Raw genomic sequence first — 7,044 nt, forward strand, 5'->3', positions numbered from 1 at the left:
ATACGCACCAAACAGCCCACCATGTCTTAGTCAGGAGTCAGATTATGGGAAGAGCCACCCTCGCTTCCACACTGTGGGGGCAGCCGTGTTGGAGCGGGGCGGAATCCAAAATGAAATGATAAACGGCAAGACTCTTTTCATCAAGACGATGGGAAAATCCAGCCTCCGACCCTGGGACCCTTTCCAGTTTTGGTGTTCCCCTGGTACATGATAAAAGAGTGAATGTGTATTCATTGAATGAATGAATACACATGAATGAAGTTGTCTTCATTTTTCCTCTGGTGAACTCCAGCAATAATGAGATCTAGCCCTGGGTTCATACTCTCTTCCTGTAGAGGGGAGAGCATACCCTCTTCCTGTAGAGAGGAGAGCATACCCTCTTCCTGTAGAGAGGAGAGCATACTCTCTGACCACATCACTTGTGTGTTAGCTACTGAGGTAGAGGATATGGGCCAGTATAACAGTGTCTCAATGATGCCTTTTATGGGTTTGGGGGAAGTAATATAATATCTCTGATTTGTATTTAGTACAGAATTTGACCTAATATGTAATGTAAATCCGTTCTAAGAAGCACACGTCAACATTAAAAATAGCTTTTTTCAGGCCCATTGTCTGTATTCAATAGCCGTACCTAACTACGACCACCCCCAGGCCAGTCATCGTCACAAACATCACTATTCTCCAATCTGTTGTATAACTTTTTTACCTCCATAAAAAATAAGACCATAAAGTTGAACCTACAGTGCCAGAAGTGAGCCGGACTGGAGTGGCTGGCTTCCCGAGAGGAAGGTTAATCATTAAAACATGGAGTGTAAAGGCTGATAAGGCGTAATGCTACTACTGTCATGCCCTGGAGTCTTTTTCTTCCCTTGTTCCGCTCTTTCTTTTGATTTGGTTGCGGTTTGCTTCAAGCGTTTTGATTGTTGATACGGCCCTGTTCAAGTCAAGTCGGGTGCAGTGTAGCGTGACTAACAATGTTTTGAGACAATTTAAGTTTTCCTTCTTTTATTCCCCCTATGCCTTTTGGTGTGTTTATTAGGGTTAAATGAGCACAGTGGAGGGAAACCAGCCCACTCATTCCCTCAAGTGAGGGACTATGGTGGTGCTGGAGATTACTCAGGTTGTATGCCTGCACAGTTCTCTCAATCAAGGGTATGGATGTTTACATATAAGATGCACTTGGCTCAACCCGTATGTTGCTGTGGTGAGGAGGTTTGGATAGTAACTTCTAAAGTATGATGGGATCTGTCATTTCACGAGCAAATAAACAAACCAAATATCTCTAATAAGTCATGATTCACCAAACCATCATTGCACCAAATCAAATCAAAAAATAAACAAGAAGTTTGTCTCTTGGACCATGTTTCTAAGGATGGGATTTCCTTAGCTCAATCCATGCAAACCAGCAAATAGGCTAGATTTAAACCCTTCTGAGTGAGAAACTAAACAAATCTATGAGTTTGGTTCCAGCAAAGACCTCTCGCTTTCTGTCTTCTTCCACCCCCTCGCCTATATGTTAAATATATGTTCTGTATATTGTTTCATAGCATTCCCTAAAAGCAGAACGTAAACCCTTAATTATGCGTGTGCTCTGTCAGTGTGGTACGGGCCCGCTCTGGGGGAAACCAGGCAGCTGTTCGAGTTACCCAGACCATCACAGAGGTTCTGCCGTGCATGTTCCACTGATGCTCAGCTTAACCCAAACCAAAACTATTGTTGTCTCTGCTTCTCTGATTTCCTGCACTACGTCTCACATAAAAGAGAGAGTAATGTTTGGACTTACATTGTAGCGAAGGGCTTAAATTGAACTTACAACCCAAAGGCCTTATATTTTCTCTTAAAAACGTGTGAATCTAACTTTGACTATTGTTAGAATATAATTGAAACCTGACATATTTTAGTAAGAGAAGAGTGCATGCTGTGCATGCTGCCTGTGGTGGTGATAACCCCCATCACTACAGGAAGTGAATTGTCCTGCCTTTTGTGACTGTGTTGTCATTGGCTGACAATAACCCTCTAGAACCCATTACTGTAGATCTAGCCAGCACAATCTGGAGAACACAGTCAGAACACTCAGACATGGGCCTGAGTTTGATGGGTCTCTAGCTACATCTGTATGCCTGCCTCCCTCGCTCTACCCATCACCAGCGATTAACCGCCCTGTCTTGGGCTACACAAACCAGGACCGGTAACTTCCTCATCTGGGTCATGGCGGTAGTGGTCCGTGGCAGTCTCTCTCTGATCATGTATCATGTCAAGTCTGCGTGTTGGAAACAGGCATCAAAGATAGGAAACAGCTGTGGGGCCAATTTTCCGGTGGTGATAGTGTGTACTGTAACTGCGAAGGGCATGATGGTGACAGTGCTCAACACATGGCAGCAAGGGGACATCAACACCCCACGGTGTCTGTGCTGTGTTACCGTATGACTGTGGAGCTATGTGAGGTATTCCGCTGTAAAACACATACAGGAGACAAGGAGTAGATTATTTCCAAACTCCTGTCTCCTGCACTTTGTAACTGTATCCCTGGAACAGCCCCCTCTTCAACCCAGGAGAGGGTTTCAATTCCCCAAATCCTACCTCATCCACACGCAGGGACAAGGAATTACAGCACAGGCTCATATTGGCTTACACTCTTTGTTGATGTTCTTTGGAAATTAGTAGCATGCCTTTCCATTCAGGCTCATCCCTTTGTTTATTTTGATGAGCTGTCTAAATTGAGTTGAGAGATGTATCATTTTGTGGGACGGCTGATTATTTGGACACATGGTTTCTGTTATCATAAACATGATCACCCGTATGGATTCCATGATCTTTTTGTGTGATCCCTTTGGAAGGTTTACAATATCCTGATCCTCTGTTCATTTAAACCAATTACCACAAGTAGTTTACCCCACTGTCTTTCTTTCCCCTGTGCATCACATGTTTATAACCCTGAAAAATGGTCCGGCATGGTGTTCATGTTAAATTATGTTTAAAAGAATAAATGGGGTGACTGTTTTAAAATGTAGTTTTATTGGAAGGCTTATTGGGGGACTGTTAACTAGAGGGAAAGCAGAGCCCTGTTTGGATGCCAGTGGTTTTCACAAGCTGTCCATGGTTCCCAACCTCCAAACCAGCGTTAGCTGGAGGAATGTCAGTTTCCTCACGTGTGTTTTTATCATGGAGGATTCTGACCCAAAGAGAGCAACAGCAGGACTGGGTGAGCAGAATGTATAGGATTGACTGGAGGCCCTCTGAACATTATGGTAGTAGTGCTGGGGGACACTGGTCTACTAGAGCCCTGTGTTTTGGACAGTCATGTCACATGACCAAGATTTTAACCTTTTATTTAAATATTTTTTTTTTTTATGTCAGATGGTCCAGCCCTATCCTCAAATAATCACTTACATTTTGTTGTGTAATTCTCATTTATAGAAAAGGCTTGACATGACAGTCCATAACTAGGGTTGTAAAATTCCTGGAACTTTCAATAAATTCCCTGGTTTTCCAGAAATCCTGGTTGGAGGATTACAGTTTTCTTGCTTATTCCTCCCTGATTCCGTGAAACATCCAACCTGGATTTTGTGAAAACCAGGGAATTTATCAAAAGTTACAAGAATTTTGCAACCGTACCTAAACACAGGGCCCTACTCATGAGACAGAGACAAAAGAAACACACTACGTGGATGGCCTCTCTATTTTAGATAGGAGGATATATGTGGCTGCCCTTCACCACTTGAAGTTGAAGTTGAGTGTGGGGATACAAAAGAAAAGGTTGAGTTGAGTGATTGCTTTGAAACCAGTAAATGGATGACCTTGTTTCAGTAGAGACTTTTCAGAATAAGGTTTTTCACAAGACAGACTTGATGAGTTGTACAGCACAGTGAGTTCACTGGCCTACAGAATATAGGCTCTCCAGAGACACTCTCTCTCTCTCTCTCTCGCCCCCTCCCTCCCTTACAGTTCTATAAATCAAATCAAATGTTATTTGTCACATGCGCCGAATACAACAGGTGTAGACCTTACAGTAAAATGCATACTGACAAGCCCTAACCAACAATGCAGTTAAAAAAATACAAATAAATACCTAAAAAAATAAGTAAACAAGGCTATATACGGGGGTACCGGTACAAAGTCAATGTGCGGAGGCACCGGTTAGTTCAGGTAATTGAGGTAATATGTTCATGTAGGTAGAGTTATTAAAGTGACTATGCATAGATGATAACAGAGAGTAGCAGCAGTGTAAAAGAGGAGCGGGGGGGGGGGGGCAGTGCAAATGGTCTGGGTAGCCATTTGATTAGATGTTCAGGAGTCTTATGGCTTGGGGGTAGAAGCTGTTTAGAAGCCTCTTGGACCTAGACTTGGGGCTCCGCTACCACTTGCCATGCGGTAGCAGAGAGAGCAGTCTATGACTAGGGCGGCTGGAGTCTTTGACAATTTTTAGGGCTTTCCTCTGACATCGCCTGGTATAGAGGTCCTGGATGGCAGGAAGCTTGGCCCCAGTGATGTACTGGGCCGTACGCACCACCCTCTGTAGTGCCTTGCGGTCGGAGGCCGAGCAGTTGCCATACCAGGCAGTGATGCAACACGTCAGGATGCTCTCGATGGTGCAGCTGTAGAACCTTTTGAGGATCTGAGGACCCATGCCAAATCTTTTTAGTCTCCTGAGGGAGAATAGGTTTTGTCATGGCCTCTTCACGACTGTCTTGGTGTGCTTGGACCATGTTAGTTTGTTGGTGATGTGGACACCAAGGAACTTGAAGCTCTCAACCTGCTCCACTACGGCTCCGTCGATGAGAATGTGGGCGTGCTCGGTTCTCCTTTTCCTGTAGTCCACAATCAGCTCCTTGGTCTTGATCACATTGAGGGAGAGAGGTTGTTGTCCTGGCACCACACGGCCAGGTCTCTGACCTCCTCCCTATAGGCTGTCTCGTCGATGTTGGTGATCAGGCATACCATTGTTGTATCATCAGCAAACTTAATGATGGTGTTGAATTCATGTCTGGCCGTGCAGTCATGAGTGAACAGGGAGTACAGGAGGGGACTGAGCGCCCACCCCTGAGGGGCCCCCGTCTTGAGGATCAGCGTGGCGGATGTGTTGTTACCTTTTATTTTTGAATTTCTTTTATTTCACCTTTATTTAACCAGGTAGGCCAGTTGAGAACAAATTCTCATTTACAACTGCGACCTGGTCAAGATAAAGCAAAGCAGTGCGACACAAACAACAACACAGAGTTACACATGGAATAAACAAACATACAGTCAATAACACAATAGAAAAGTCTATATACAGTGTGTGCAAATGAGCTAAGGGAGGTAAGGCAATAAATAGGCCATAGTGGCCAAATAATTACAATTTAGCAATTAAACACTGGAGTGATAGATGAGTAGAAGATGAATGTGCAAGTAGAGATACTGGGGTGCAAAGGAGCAAAAAAATAAATAACAGTATGGGGATGAGGTAGTTGGATGGGTTATTTACAGATGGGCTATATACAGGTGCAGTGATCTGTGAGCTGCTCTGACAGCTGGTGCTTAAAGTTAGAGAGGGAGATATGAGTCTCCAGCTTCAGTGATTTTTGCAATTCGTTCCAGTCTTTGACAGCAGAGAACTGGAAGGAAAGGCGGTCAAAGGAGGATTTGGCTTTGGGGGTGACCAGTGAAATATACCTGCTGGAGTGCGTGCTACGTGTGGGTGCTGCTATGGTGACCAGGGAGCTGAGATAAGGCGGGGCTTTACCTAGCAAAGACTTATAGATGACCTGGAGCTGAATATGAAGCGAGGGCCAGCCAACGAGAGCATACAGGTCGCAGTGGTGGGTAGTATATGGGGCTTTGGTGACAAAACGGATGACACTGTGATAGACTGCATCCAATTTGCTGAGTAGTGTGTTGGAGGCTATTTTGTAAATGACATCGCCAAAGTCAAGGATCGGTAGGATAGTCAGTTTTACGAGGGTATGTTTGGCAGCATGAGTGAAGGATGCTTTGTTGCGAAATAGGAAGATTTAATTTTGGATTGGAGATGCTTAATGGAAGGAGAGTTTACAGTCTAACCAGACACCTAGGTATTTGTAGTTGTCCACATATTCTAAGTCAGAACCGTCCAGAGTAGTGATGCTGGACGGGCGGGCAGGTGCGGGCAGCGATCGGTTGAAAAGCATGCATTTAGTTTTACTTGCATTTAAGAGTAGTTGGAGGCCACGGAAGGAGAGTTGTAGGGCATTGAAGCTCGTCTGGAGGTTAGTTAACACAGTGTCCAAAGAAGGGCCAGAAGTATACAGAATGGTGTCGTCTAGAGGTGGATCAGAGAATCACCAGCAGCAAGAGCGACGTCATTGATGTATATGTACCTACCCTTTCCACCAGCCCGTCAGGAAGTCCAGGATCCAGTTGCAGAGGGAGGTGTTTAGTCCCAGGATCCTTAGCTTAGTGATGAGCTTTAATAGTTAACCAACTTTGCTATTGGCCATGTCCATGGGTCTTTCGTAGAAGATATTTCTTAATGAGTTATATCTTTTGTCTTGATCCTGAATTATTTACTTGATTGTGGTTGGTGCCACTCTTGAACGGCGACCGCAGGCCATTGCATGATCGTGTGTAAGGAGCTGTGAGAGTTGGATGCCCTGAAGGAAATCTTTTATGTTTCATGTCACTGCAGAACCTCTGCTCATTCCTCCTCTGCTGCGATACAAGCCCATGCTCCCTCTCTCAAACATGAATCCAGTTTACAAATGGTCTGGAAAAAAGCAAAGGCAAGCTGCGACCCTGGGCATTTCCTCAGGAAACAAGGGAAAGATGGTTGGAGGGTGGCCTGTGTTTCGTTATTAGTCGCTCTGCCGGGCTTCTCAATATGTTACAGTCACTGAAAGGAAACATACTGAAACAAGTAAGGCACAGGCTGCTTCAACCACTAACACGTTTTTTCTGGGCAGGAGGGGGGGGGGTGTATGTCATTAAAGTTCCTGCTATGACACACACAGCAGGAACTTTAATGACATACAATCCCCCCTCCAGTCCCCTTCACCCTCCTGCCCCAGACAAACACAATTGATGGCCACT

Source organism: Salmo trutta, chromosome 1 (genome assembly GCF_901001165.1).
Source record: "Salmo trutta chromosome 1, fSalTru1.1, whole genome shotgun sequence".
Lineage (NCBI taxonomy): Eukaryota > Metazoa > Chordata > Actinopteri > Salmoniformes > Salmonidae > Salmo > Salmo trutta.